Below are 15,394 nucleotides of genomic sequence, written 5' to 3' on the forward strand. Positions count from 1 at the left end.
TCCATATTTTAGTGGTTATTGTTGTTGATGATGAGTTGCTGATGTTGTTGCTTATTTTATGGTCATTGTATTTTTGTGTGCTTGTGGTTCACGTGGTAAAGGAAGGAGGCGGGAAAGATTTTTCTTAAAATATTAGTTCATCATCAATATTTGTTCCTTTGTGCACTATACAAATGTTTTCAGATTGATTGATTGATCAATTGTCACTAAGGCGTTAAATATTAAACTAATGTATGTTCGTGTTACTGCCCGAATGTACCCCCTTTATAATGAGTTTGTCTTTGGAAATTATGATTGGTGACAGCCCTCCCCCTTATCCAGTTGATCCTTAGTTTTTTGCTCTTGAAACTCAATTTACATTTCCAATATTCATTCCTTTTTTTTTAAGTGATGCCAAAAGTTGAAGAGAAACAAATAACTGATGTATAATGAAGTATTCAAAGGTCTTCATCTTTCCATTACAGCCCTTCCCTTACTACAGTTCTACCCCCTCCTTGTCTTCATCATTCCACGCCCCCCCCCAACACACCCCCGTTCTATTAGTTTTGTTATTTTGTATTTTGTTTAACTCCCTTCAGCTCAGCTGCCTCCCAGAAATGACATTTTTTCCATGTTTCAATCTGCGTTACTTAGTGCAATAAAAAGGTAGAAACATACCCAGGCATCTGTGGCTAATCCCTGGTAATTATCCAGGCATCCTTTCTTCACAACTAGGGCTGTATTATTTATAGTTCAGAAGATTAAAAAGTGCATTTCAAATTAATGGACTTAGAGGTAATGCAGCTCCCAATTTATTGGTGATAATATGGGGAATCGTCGTTCACCCCCCCCCCCCCCCCCCCCCCCCAAGTTTGGCGTGTGAAAACCATGTCATCAAATGAATCGGGATTCTGAAAAGTACAGCAAAGAAATATTCATATAGGCAGAATGAAATTGACTTGTTTTCCTATTAGTTTACACTTTTTGTCGTTTGGCTTTGGGTGGAGTGGTTTTATCCAAAATGTACGGGCATCAATTTCAGGGTTGATGGATTATGAGTGATTAAACAATGGGTTGTAACGAGTATTGAAGTTGCAGGTGATTGGAAAGTTATTATATTTGTGGCCTTCAAATAATTCTCTATTTTCAATTTTATTTGTTACGCTCTGTTGTTTTTATGACGTTGGCGCACTTACTATTAATGAGTGGAAACAGTTACCGGTTAGAAAAGATTATTATTATTTTTTATTTTGTCTTCTTTCTTTTTTGTGTGGTTTCACTTTTTTTATGTGCGATATAAAAATGTAATCATGTGAAATGAAGATAGTTAACTTTCCGACAGATATAATGTGTGTTCTTTTATCTTTAATAAACCATGACCACTGCTTTTAAAGAATAGATAAGGATGCCTTATTCATCCATCCTAATTATTGTATTTTATTTTATTTCATACTCTCTGTTAAACTTTCAATCAAACTGCAAATTTTATATTCAAAAAACAAAGTGCGGTGTTGTCTGCTGTGTTTTTTTCTTGTCTTCGTCCCCCCTTTTTTGCACAATTTTTTTTTTAAATTGGTTCTGATGTTGATTACCCTTGGAAATATTTCAACCTGAATTATTAAAAATAATAATAATTAGAAGCCAACTACAGAATGAATGAATACGCAAAGTAGTCTTTTTCTGTATTACATATCAAATAACACAATAAGTGCATATAACAGATGAATAGGAAATATTAAGTGCTCGGTTTCAGATGCGGGAGGAAAACCCCAATCTGGAAAACCCATGCAATCAGCTAGGGACTTAAACCCCAATCCACATGCAAGGCTCCGGTCTGAGGTGGGATTCAAACCAGCTCCACTGAGATGCAAAGCTTGGAAGGCAAAACGGCAGGGAAAAACAAACGCTGAACCATCCTCATCCCTTTTATCTGACATTATTTCATACACCATTCTATTCAAAGTTTAAATAAAATACTTTATATTTGTATATTTATTTAAAATAAATTATTTTGCACAATACTTCACGTTATAAGCACTGTGCACTTGTGGCCCAATTTCATAGAGCTGCTAAGAACAAAATTTGTTTGCATATATTGCTTGATACTGGTATTCAGCTGGGCAATTTTCGTGTCTAATGGATTCCAAATTTTGTAAAGAGAATTAACCAGACAAATTTTCCTTTTTTCTTTCGCGAATGAAATGCTGGATACAAAGTTAATCTAAAGAGAAATAGTAGTAAGGGATATTTACTAAGGGATTGTTTCTGATCAGCAGAGTGTTCGTTCGAATCCCCAGCCGTGGCACATGTGTCCTTAAGCAAGACGTCCTTCGGATGGGATGTAAAGCCGTTGGTCCCATGTGTTGTGTATAAACGCATGTAAAAGAACCCAGTGCACTTATCGAAAAGAGAAGGGGTTTGCCCCGGTGTTCCTGTCTGGATTGGCAGCATATTGCGCCATAGCACCTTGTAAACCATTGCATAGTGCTTAAGGATTAGGTCTTATATCTCAAAATTCGCCCCACTCCTTGCAGTAATAATACCTGGCGCTTTGTATCCTTTGGCAAAAGGCGCGTTTTAAATACGGTTATTATTATTATTAATGAGTAATGGGGAGCTGTTGTAGTATAAAACATTTTGAGAAACGGCTCCCTCTGAAGTAACATAGTTTTTGAGAAAGAAGTAATTTTCCACGAATTTGATTTCGAGACCTCAGATTTAGAATTTGAGGTCTCGCAATCAAGCATCTGAAAGCACACAACTTAGTGTGACAAGGGTGTTTTTTTCTTTCATTATTATCTCGCAACTTCGACGATCGATTGAGCTCAAATTTTCACAGGTTTGTTACTTTATATGCATATGTTGAGATACACCAAGTGAGAAGACTGGTCTTTGACAATTACCAATAGTGTCCAGTGTCTTTAAGCTGTATCTGGAAGTGTTCAAATACCAAAAGCATTTGATGACATGTGATATCATTGCACAATGGTTAGTCTCTTAAACCTAGAGTTGTGCTAGTCCTTTAACTGTCTCTAGACCAAGTGTTGAAACATTAAGTATTTGATGACATGTGATATCATTGTACAATGTCTAGTCTCTTAAACTTAGAGTTGTTCTAGTCTTTTAACTGTCTCTAGAAGTGTTCCGACAGACTTGATTGATTGTTACGTGATTGAGAAGACCTTATGTCCACACTTGCTCCATCTTCCAATCCACATGGTTCTATGTACATACAGTAACTCTTCAGATCGTTACAAGAAAAGACAAAAAAACATCCAACAGATCAAGAAAACGAAACACAAATGTTCTTGATGAAGACTTAATTAACTTTGCTCTTGTCTACACTAATTAGTGGGAATGAAAATGACTGCCGGGCAATCAATGTGATTGCTTTTCTCCATGTAGGATTTAATTAATGCTTAATCAATAGACTGGACACACATTTGACATGGTGTGTGTCGTCCTGCACAGTTTGTATGACAACATACGTTTGTAGTACAACATACCACATAATACCTAACTGGGTGTTTCACAGCAGGCAAGATACAACACTAGTCGTATGAGAAATTTCTATTTTTTAATGCCATAATAACCACTTAAAATCAAGAATTATAAAAATAGTGACTGAACAAGTTTTGAGATTTGACAACTTTCTTCATATCTAACCAGAAGTTGTTATTTTGATTTTGTTCAAAATACTGAGAGCAGGACCCAATTTTATAGATTTGCTGAAACAGAAAATAATTGCTTACAATTTTTCTGTGCAGCAAAATAAGCAGGATACAAGCCACAAGATGTACCTGTGACATGTTACTGGCTGGCAACCTTATTCTATTAAGCAGGATACCAGCCACAAGATGTACCTGTGACATGTTACTGGCTGGCAACCTTATTCTATTAAGCAGGATACCAGCCACAAGATGTACCTGTGACATGTTACTGGCTGGCAACCTTATTCTATTAAGCAGGATACCAGCCACAAGATGTACCTGTGACATGTTACTGGCTGGCAACCTTATTCTATTAAGCAGGATACCAGCCACAAGATGTACCTGTGACATGTTACTGGCTGGCAACCTTATTCTATTAAGCAGGATACCAGCCACAAGATGTACCTGTGACATGTTACTGGCTGGCAACCTTATTCTATTAAGCAGGATACCAGCCACAAGATGTACCTGTGACATGTTACTGGCTGGCAACCTTATTCTATTAAGCATACCTTTTTTTTTTTTTGCTGAGCTGCTTTTTGTGCAGCTTTATGAATTAGGGCCGAGGCCTCCTCACCAATCAATTAAATGATTCAATGTAAAATCAATGGCACGGGTTAATGGAATTTCATTTAGTCAAATGCAGTGCACCAGTTTCTTGCCGTAGGAAAACGCTCCACTGATTTTCTGTTCAAATTATATAAAGTAAATTTTTTATTATTTCTCGATTTCTTATTCTTATTGTTATTATTGGTATTATTATTATTATTATTATTATTATTGTTATTGTTATTATTATTGTGCAATTAGTGTTCTCATCATTGTTGTCTTCTTCATGTCTGTCTTTGTTCGTTTTGTCAGTCAGTTCGTTCTTGTCCCCGTTTATTGTCTGTCCCCCAGGCATCCCTACATAAGCCTCGGCTTCCAGATGATGCCTCCGTACTCTATGTATTCATTTTTCTCACCCTCATTAAATAGCTTTGTTTATTGGTTATTCCTTAAAAACATTGTTTGTACTCTGTTTTCATGAAGTATGGAAATAAATATCAGTTTGAATGAATGAATGAATATTATCTGATACTTTAGAGGAAAGGAAATTAACAGAACTTGAAATTGTTCCTTGTAGTTGAAGAGTTAAAAGATTTTTATTATTATTATTTTAAATACACAATTTGATAAAACATGATCTGTTGCTTGATGTAGGCTGAGAAATAAGCTGTGTGGTCATAAATCTAGAAAGAGGCTTAATATTTTACGGTGTCTTGTGATAATTCCTCCTATGACATTTGGGAATAATTTATAAATCAGACCCATCAATCAGTATCGGTGACGTTGGGTTTAGAAGAAACTGTCACTGTGTCCTTTGGGACCTTGTCACAACGAGACTAGGATTTCCTTACACTGTCTATATCCTTTCCAAAAAAATCCCTTCTAAAAACATTCTACTCCTTCACAGATTTTTATCGCCCTTGCATTATCCATTCATAACCCTGATTGATTTTCCCCCCATTTCCTCTTTCTGTTCATTTATCATAATTTAATGTTCTTGGATTTTTTTGTTTTTAAATCGTTTTATTTTTCATACTAAACACCCGCCCGCCAGTGTACGTTATCGCACAAGCCTTGGTTGTTAAATTCCCCAGTTGAATTTGCATTGTGCATCCCCTGCATAGGGTTACCATTCCTGCCGTGTGCTGCCGCTGGCGCTAAAACAACCAACCCTCTCGCCGTGAGGGTCGGTATAATAATCAGTATTCGTACGACCAAAGCGGTAATCGTTAGGCATAACAAGTCTTGGTAACGAGACCCAGTTATGTCACTTAACGCCGGTTATTTCATCAAGCAGACGAGAGAAATCTATACCTTATTGATCTCCTAGCACACCCTGGCACCAAATGCTGAGGTGCCTAATTGTCCAGAATGGCCAAGTTTGCACCAGGGTTCCATTGCCTCATAATTTCCATGTCATTAATGCTGAAATTCAAGCTCATGCATGCATACAAACAAAAACAGAGGGGACTCCCTGATCAAAATTGTGTCTTTGAACACCAGTTTGCCTGATTGTAATTAGTAGGTATTCTATCAAAAGCAAGCATTTTCCAGGCAATTTAGTGTTTTCCAAACAACTTTAGGTGGAGGTCGTTTGTGCATGGGTGGGGGGTTTGAATTACAAAACAAAGGACCTTGTTTGATGGAAACAGTAAATCCTATTGATAAGAATTGTCAAGGACATGAACCAACCTACATTTGGTGACTGATGATATTCTGTTTGGGCTTACTAGAGAGATTGAAGCATAGAGAAAGGACACTTTCTCTATGCTTGAAGCTTGAAGCTATCATTGGACAAAGGCTGCTCTGAGGTACAAATGATTAAGTTCCTTACTTGTCGAGAAATTATCTTTTTTGATATTTAATAATTTTCTGTTTTCCTGTGTTCCCCTTTGAGACCTGTTGAAAACATTTGAACAATAAATAAAATTCAGCGTCTGCGTGCTAATCTGGAGATAACAGGTTCAAATCCCGATCTAGTTTAGTTTTCATTGTTCGTCTACAAATTTATTTAAATCTGAACTCAGTTTCCCTTGTGGTTTGTATCATGATATCTGACATAAAAAGTGATCCCTGTACTGTTGCTTCCCAGGCTGTAGCATAAACTTGCTTGTGATCCTTCGTTATGGTTTCTGATTGGTAGAGTGCCAGCACATCAATCCAGGGGTCGCAGGTGCAAATCCCAAGTAAATTTTGTTTAGTTTGTCCGGGAAGAAAAACAACAACCAATAAATAGCATGACACATACTGGGCTCTTGTTACAATAAAAGCAGAGTTAATTGTAAGTGTTATAACAGTATTGGCTCTTTTATCGTGTATTGACAATAATGAAATTACACCATGACATAATTTTGTTCAATCATCCACCCTCTTAGACAGCAATATATTCAGCAATCTATGTTTTAAGTCTCACTTCCTGAACCTTGCATTAATGCTATTTGGCAACCAAGTCAATCAAAGTAAAGGTGAATGAATGACAAAGAAAATTAACACATACATGTACCTGTCCACCAAACTGATACCATCGTGAATGCGTACACGACACGAGTTAAACTGGCGCTGTTTATAACATAGGCAGTTTAACCAATCTCCATCTTATACAAGGCATCTAATTATAATACGATCATTTCCAAATATCATGGGACTTCCTAGCCTCATTACAGGAACCAGGCGTTGACGCTCTTGTCTCACTCTGGCATATAAACCAATTGTAGCGCTGAGCTCGTCTGCATTGTCTCCCTGGTATTATTGTCTGCACGTTTCGGCCCGATTGCTAGAGTGTTCAATTAAGCCATGGACAAGTGTTGCAAATGATGATTAATTTACCAATTAAGGCCCGTGCCCGAGCAAGCGCCTGTCTGATTAGGGACCTAGGTTGGGGAAGGAGGACACAGGGGTTGGCGCTGATGACGCGTGATCAGCGCTAAGATCAAATATCAGGTAATGCTGGCAGCCGTATATAATATGCGCACTATTCTACATTATGTAGGTTGGGTTGGAGGACTGTTTGACCTTAATCAATATCGGACTCATGATGGTTCATGTACTGATGAAGCTAACTGTTATGGCGGTTCATCCAGTCAGGTTCATCAGTGGAGTCAAAGTGAGGCTAGAAGGTATAAAGTAGTCAGGTTTTTCTTAGAAATGAGTAATAGACCTTACAAACAAAGACAAAGGGACGAAAGGCTATTGAACTCTGCGCTTGACCCAATTACATACAGCTAGAAGAAAAATAGAAATATTGCCTAGATAATTTCCAAGCATTGGGCAGAATACCAGTCACAGAAGATACACGTGTCGTGATAGATTGGCTGGTAACCTTATTATGGTAAGCAGAACTATTTTGTTGTACATAGGTACTTTTTTTAAAGGCAGTGGACACTATTGGTAAACTCAAAATATTTATTAGCACAAAACCTTACTTGGTAATAAGTAATTTGGAGAGGTTGATAGTATAAACCATTGTAAGAAACAGCTCCCTCTGAAGTGATGTAGTTTTTGAGAAAGAAGTAATTTTCCAAACGAATTTGATTTTGAAACCTCAGAATTAGATTTTGAGGTCTCGAAATCAAGCATTTGAAAGCACACAACTTCGTGCGACAAGGGTGTTTTTTCTCTCATTATTATCTCGCAACTTCACAACTTGAGCTCAAATTTTAACAGGTTTGTTATTTTATGCATATGTGAAGATACACAAAGTAAGAAGACTGGTCTTTGACAATTACCAATAATGCAAGTGTCTTTAAGCATCTCTTGTGAAAATAATACATGTACATCATTTTAGTTTAGTCTTTACTAGCTCAAGTGATTTTGTTTAAATAATATACAGTGCTCGTATTCCCGCCCATTGAATTCAAAGCAGACAATAGGTCTTGATAGAAAGGCCACTTGCGTCTTCAATGGTACCTGCATATCTCATGCAATCATACCCTGTGGTTAGACAATCAATTTAATATAATAGACAAAATAATTGTAATTACACTCTGTTGTAATTATTGCCTACCACTTTTGTCGTCACTTGCAAAGTGGAAAATAAAACAAAACAAAAACCCATAAAAAATGTTAATTGAAAAAGATTTACAGGTAGTGTATGGTTCCCTTCACCAAGCTTTGTTTTCAGTAATATTCATTAGCACATTGGCAGGGAGCCGGTCAATAAGGCAGGGTTAATTTTTGGTTGGTAACCTTTTTTTGTATGATGTGTGTAAAGCTTACATTTAGCTCTGAAGCTACCATTTCATCCAATCTAATTGCCCAAACTAATCTCAAATATCCTCCAGTATCCATTCCAATGTTAAATTCACAAAGCACCAGCTTAATTGTTTTCAAAGTACAGCCTGGGTAATAAAATATTGTTTAATTATATAGCGAGCCACACTTAAAAGAAGCATGCACCACTTTTATGATGAAGCTTTATATTCATTGTCGATCAGTGTTGCTGGTATCCTTAAACAGCTACCTGAGCGGAATGTTTTCAACAGAAATGGTATTTTTACTTGTTTATAATGCACTTGTTCACCATTTTAATGTAATTTTGATATGTGTACACTTCTGAACTTTTAGTAATTATCGGTTAAAAAATCAGGCCCCTACCTAAAAGTTTTTTGAAACACTTCTGCCGTTGAGAGCGGGCGTCAAAGGACAATGCCGCTGACGTCATTTGTGGGAGTTTGCTTTGTTATACATCCACGCTGCAACAAAGCGGCTTTATCTACTTATGACGTTTTGAGTGTGATTACGTAACAGGGCTTTTCGCAAATCTCGCAGAAAAGTTGTGGATAAGGGCATACAAAATGATTGTTTTTTTTTACACAATTGGAACCTATTTATAATCATATGACTCGATTTCCTTATTCATCGAAAACATTTTAAGTGGAATTCAGCAAAGTTCACGACTTGACATTTTCGTTCAAGAAGGTCTTTAACCAAAAACTGTTAATAAATACCTCTGTCATCATACCACTAAGTTATTTTTTTTTATTTTCTTTTTTCTTAAATGTCTGGTGGAGCGAGAATTTCTTGTTCTTCTGCTGGTTCCTCCATCAAGCTGATAATTGTTTGTACCTACAAAGTTCATCTAGAGTGTCATGGTCATTTGCTTTCTTGTCATATGGCCTAACTGCAACTAATAGTGAGGTTGAAGGGGAAAAAGCAGGCTGGTCCCTTTGAATGGGTTGAGAATAACTGTCATTATTTTATTACTTTGTGAGCAGGGAATCCAACTAAGATGGCCACGCAATTGGCTCCTTGAAACTTTTGACAGAAACTTTCACTTCCGCCTCTGTCCAATATTTATGAACAACTCTTTTATGGTAACACGAACTTTTGATGTGAGTTTAAAAAAAAAAAGGTCAAATTTTGCTGAATGCAAAAATGAATATTTTAGGAGTGAAAACATCATTGTGCAATTAGCCTGTTGGTGTATTGTAGACTCATTATGTTGACATACATTCACCTACTTGAGATTGTAGTTTTGGACCACGGTGTGGTAGTGGTATAGGCCATTCATACATTTAAGGACTCTGGCAGTTTATACTCTTAATATTCCACCATGTTGTCTAAAAGACTGAGAGAAAATCAAGATGCCACATGATTAACACCATAGGCACCCACTAACTGCATTAGCTTCTCACTTTATGAGCTGTCAGCTACCCCCCCCCCCCCTGAAAAATAGAAAAAATGCCTTGTTTCCATTTACCTCCTTCACTCGTGCATTTAGCTGTCACCCCGTGTGACAGCGCCCTCGGGGTTGCGATGCAAAGTTTCATCACCTTGCCTTCTGAACTGACTCCCTAGAGGGGAGCCCGGGTCTCTTCACTGAGTGACTGGGCTTCTAATTTGGACGGATTTGCAAGATAATTGAGGCATGTGTTGAGAAAATGGGAAAGGGAAATTGTGCGTGGACGGGTTGTAGCCTGTCAGGACATGTTGTGTCAGAGCCATGTAGAAGATTTGAATCAGATCGTTGTCATATGTTTGCGAGAGTCCTTAACCTCAAGGGGTGGAAATCAAACTTCTTCTTTCCCTACTTTAAACAAGGAGTGGAATGTTTCATAGTTGTGACAATTAATGACATGTTGATTCTGATTACAACATCATCAAGGGTTGTTTCAAACCATGGGTACTAGACTTTGGCCTGGCAGCCATTTTGTTTTATTCGTTTGAGGATTCTACATGGAAGATGTAGCATTAGCAAGATACAGAGCTCAGGGTTTTTAGCACAGATAATGTTTGTCTTATCACCTGACGATTGATATCATCCTTACCTTAATAGGCACCAGGCGAGATTGTTTCACAAATTAGACAACTTTGTCATCTGTTGACAACAATGTCCTCTGATGACAACTATATGTCATCTGATGACAACTATATGTCATCTGATGACAACTATATGTCATCTGATGACAACAGGGACATCTGATGACAATGATATCATCTGATGACGACAATGTCATTTGATAATAACGATGTCATCTGATGACGTTCATCTGTTGACATCTTCAACAATCTAATGTTGTGATTTATATATCACTATACTAGTTTAATATTTTCCCAGTAATTTGAAATTTGTCTTGTTTGAAGAGTTCTTCTGACGCACTGATGCAGTCCGTAATGAATTAAACCCTCTAAACTTGTTGAAATCTCAGCTTGTTACAGGAATAAACTGGATTATTACATTTAAAAATAGTTGGTAATTGCGGATAGAGATGGCTAAGTGAGTATTGTTACCTAAATTCAAAAACTTGGTCTTAAGCTTGGTCTGGCTCCCGTTAATCAATGCTATTGTCCCACATGGGGATTGAGAAGAGTACAATACAACTAAAGGAGTATTGTAGTGCTTACTGAGGGCTTTATGAATGCGACCATGCTGGGTTATTTCGGTAACTGGAACCCCCTATGAGAAAAGTCAGTATTTGTGACGTGAATTAACACACTGAACTCTTCAAGTCCACTGAATTACATTGTGTAAGAAGATCCTAGCCTGACAAAAAGCTCCTCAATACAAAGTTGAAATGTAATCCTCACACCATATTGAATTTGAGTCTCTTTTTGCGGGGCTCATATCACTTTTATTTAGATTTGATTCTTTCATAAACAAAGATGTATACATTTACTCTGACTTGCTACTAATCTTGTGTTACGAATCTCCTCTAAATATTTCTATTACGAGAGCTCAGTGCAAATTTCATGTGTTGCAGTCAGTCTTTAAGCAAGTAATCTATCTGCTGGTTGTACAATGCGCATTATGTCACTGTAGCTTTTTAACACAATTTGTTTATACAGAGAATGGTGCTGATTTGTTGGAAATATTTGTTACTGGATCAAGTTCTGCTTGGAGAAATTGTTTTTATAATAAGACCAAGACAGGCTTAGCTGCGACTGGTCAGCAGAACAGCAAATCCATCAGCTTTTGTTTCAATCTGCATCATAATATTGTTACCAACATTCAAATTGCTCAGACGGTGGGTGTGACTGCATAGCAGATTACTCAGCCGCATGTTGAATAAGATTCTAGTGTTAACTGTTTAGAATCTCCCACACCAAGATGAACAAATATTGCCTGCAGCTGAAAAAAAAAACACCCGAAAGCTGTGATTTGATAAGCCAAACTGCTGCAGTTGGCAGTGAGAATTTTCCCCATTTCCCGATACTCGTTTCCAGTCGATAACTCAGTCTACCCATCCCTGTAGGACAGACATCTTGCTTAATTGTAAATTGACTACTGCCTGATTCCAAAATCAAATTTTCAACGGGGGAAAAGAGGGGGAAAATTTGCAGTCCTACCGAGAGTGTATTTTTCTTTCCAGTCCTTTTATGACTTGAAAAAATATCAGCGTTCTCCTGCAGGCGTTTAACTGTGAACGTCTGTTTCGGGATATTAACGTATCGCAGCGTGTCGCTCTTGGCGGCTAGGCTGGATATATTGTGTGTTACAATTCATCTGAAATGTCAACTTAGGTTTGTCCTGTTCAACTTCTTCATGCAAGCAGTTTCTCTACCGTCAGGCGTTCTGAATTATTGACAAGGAAACTCTTTAATTTGCCTCTCGGAGTTTCGCTATTGGAACTCCCTATTGTTGACTCCGTAGATATATTTTGCATTTAGGCCAGATACAAAGGGGAATAAAGACGGCCAGAGCTCGCATCGATTTCACGATTGCCCGGAGCCTGAATGACACAAAGTTTTGCCTCCGAGCGTCATAGAGGCTTGCATATATTTTGAACAAGAATAACTTTGAAATCGATATGAAATGTAATCTACAGTCTGAATTTTTTTTTTTTCTTATTCGTTTTTTCTTTCCTTTTTCTCTCCATCTTTGCAAGGACTGTCTCTTTCATTGAAGTAATCTAACCGTGAATGATTTTTTAATGGCAGAGACAATTAAATGAAACCTTTTCACCATAATATATTTTTCATACACAGACATGCTTTTTTCTCTTCTCACCCTGATCAATTTATTTGCAGCATTTACTCAGAGATGTTCATCAAGGGAAGAACATTCTTTCCAATATTGGATGGTTTCACCAAAACGGAACCAAATTATTGAAATGTTGTTGAAAAAGGTGTCGACATGCTCAATAAAACAGTTTCTTTCTGTCATTTTTTTAATGAATGTATAATTCTATTTACATCACTAAATGTTGGGACACTTATGTTTTGACACAAAATATTATGTTGTGTGACATTTTGATGCTAACATAGATCTCCATAGTTACATTGTAACATTTGTTGAATTCTAATACAAAATACATCAAAAACATCAACAGTTTTTAACATGGACTTTTCAGAATAGTCTCTATAATTTGTTTTCCTCATAATTATCATCAAAACTAAACCTTAAGTCTCTAAAGCATCTCCTTCTGTGGCAGAAGAAGATAGTTGTCTTTTAGTTTCTTCTTGATCACAATTTAAAGGTAAATGCTCCAAAAATGAATGACCTTTAAAACTACGGTTTTGGGAAATTTTTCACCCAAAAGCATTTGAACTGTTTCTCAGATTTCTGTAGGTTGGTGTCCATGCTTGCGGTTGGTGAGATGCATGTGGTTGGTACCCGCTGTCACCTCGCTAAATGCACATTGATTCATTATTCTTGTGAAACATGGCAGTTTTTCCTTTTTTTCTCAGCAAATAGACAACCTGTATTCAGCTGAATCTTAAATTGTATCCTTCTTGATAATTTGGCCTAAAAATCAGCTTTTCGTTGACAAAAAACAAAAGATGACCCTACCCTTAAGAAACCATTAAGGTTAAAACCTTTACTAAGGATCTTTATGATATTATGTTTATAACAATAGTTATAATGAACGTCGTCATCAAACCCAACCTAAAGGTATTCTATTCTGGAATGTGTCAGGGTCTACTATAAGACAAATTATAGCCCCAGACAATTCAATCTGGCCCCAAAATGTTCTAAATTTAGCTGCTGCATACTTTATTGATTTGCTATCCGTTCATTTACTAGCTCCTATTGAATTTTATCAGCCGTAATAGACCGGCTAAATTTAATATAACGGGTCGGAATTGGAAGAAATGAACGCACTTGGATGTCCAACTGGAAGTAAATAGTAACTCTCTGGCATCTCTGACAGGCACGAGACCGGCCCCAAATTACATCATTTTGTGAGCTGTGTTAGTCTTCAGATGTCAAATTTATGTCACTTTATTTAATAGTTTCTACGTGCTCATTGCAATGCCGCAATATTTGTGCTGGATGTTAAAAACCAAATATGGAGCATGATGATTGGAATGAGGGTTGCCGCCGTGCTTTAGAATCAAACAAGGCTCGCCGACGCATATTTTACTCTGAAATAAGCAACTGAATATGTTGCCATTGTTAACATATGCCATTCGGTCGTCTTTTGATGATATTGAATTTGTGTCAGATGATAAATATTTATCAAGTCCTTTTTTTCCCTTCAATACAGCATAAAATTAATCAACATGGAAAGAGCTTCCACCTGTGTAATGCACAGTATGTACACAGTACTCACAACAAATAGTACTACTATTCATAATGAACATTTGTTGTCATGATCATGGTGCTCCACTGTGAATTGTACGTCTGGTCATTTTGTCTCATAAAATTACACATAAATCCAAATGGCTCCCATTGTTTCATTAACATATGTAAGGAAAAAAACGGACAGCATATACATAACAACAGATTTGAGGGGAAATTTACATCAATTTAATTCACTTGAGGGCCCGGTATGATGATATGTACAGGGTTTCAGAGTAAATTATTTTGTTTTCAATTTATTTATTTAATTGGGTTTTGTTAAGGTACTGCTTAGTCTATGTGGGAAATAAATTGGCTGCAACTTGGACCAAACCACATGGTTAATTAAAGGGACTGCTTCAGGCAAAGATAAACTTTGTGTAATTGTCCTCACTTATTATTATTAGTCCCACACTCGACTGAATTCAATTTTGATTGAATTTATGTAAATATGAATAAGGGCAAATTTTGATCTCTTTTTTTAAGGTGACTCAATTTTTACAAATGGAGGGGCTTATTCAAAATAACAGAGTTACTTAACTGGCAGTGTGTCATACTGACAAAAATTATATATATCGAAAATATAATATCATAAGCTTCTTCCTTGAACTCCTTTTTCTCAGCCGAACTAGTGAAACCAAATTTTGAGCAGTTTGGACAAAAAATTCACAAATATTTTATGAAACAGTTTTCAATAAAAACGCCAAAACAGAATGGTGCCCGAACAGAATGGTTACCGGTAGTTGGAAAGGCAGTTAGTTCAAACTAGAAGAGTAAGTCGGCTACCCAAAATCAAACTAGAAGAGTAAGTCGGCTACCCAGAATCAGAGCAGTGTCTGTTCAAACCAGATGACTGAACCACAAGTCTGCTAACCAAAACCAGGTCGCTGCCTCCCTTTAAGGAAAGCATATACCCTATCACACTTATCCACCCAGTCTCTTCACATGCATAATCATTCAAAATAGTCCATGCAAGTCCACAAACCGTCATCCCATTATATCCACTTCTACAAACCCCGAGAAAGCCAAGAAAGAGACGAAAAGAAAAAAAAAACTACGGGTAGAAGAAAAAGAAACCCAAACAGGATTGCCAATTCCACTTGCCATTCAACGAGCGTCTCCCTTGGACTCAGCAGTACACTCGCGAGGCACCAAC

This window comes from Asterias rubens, chromosome 5 (assembly GCF_902459465.1).
Source record: "Asterias rubens chromosome 5, eAstRub1.3, whole genome shotgun sequence".
Classification (NCBI taxonomy): domain Eukaryota; kingdom Metazoa; phylum Echinodermata; class Asteroidea; order Forcipulatida; family Asteriidae; genus Asterias; species Asterias rubens.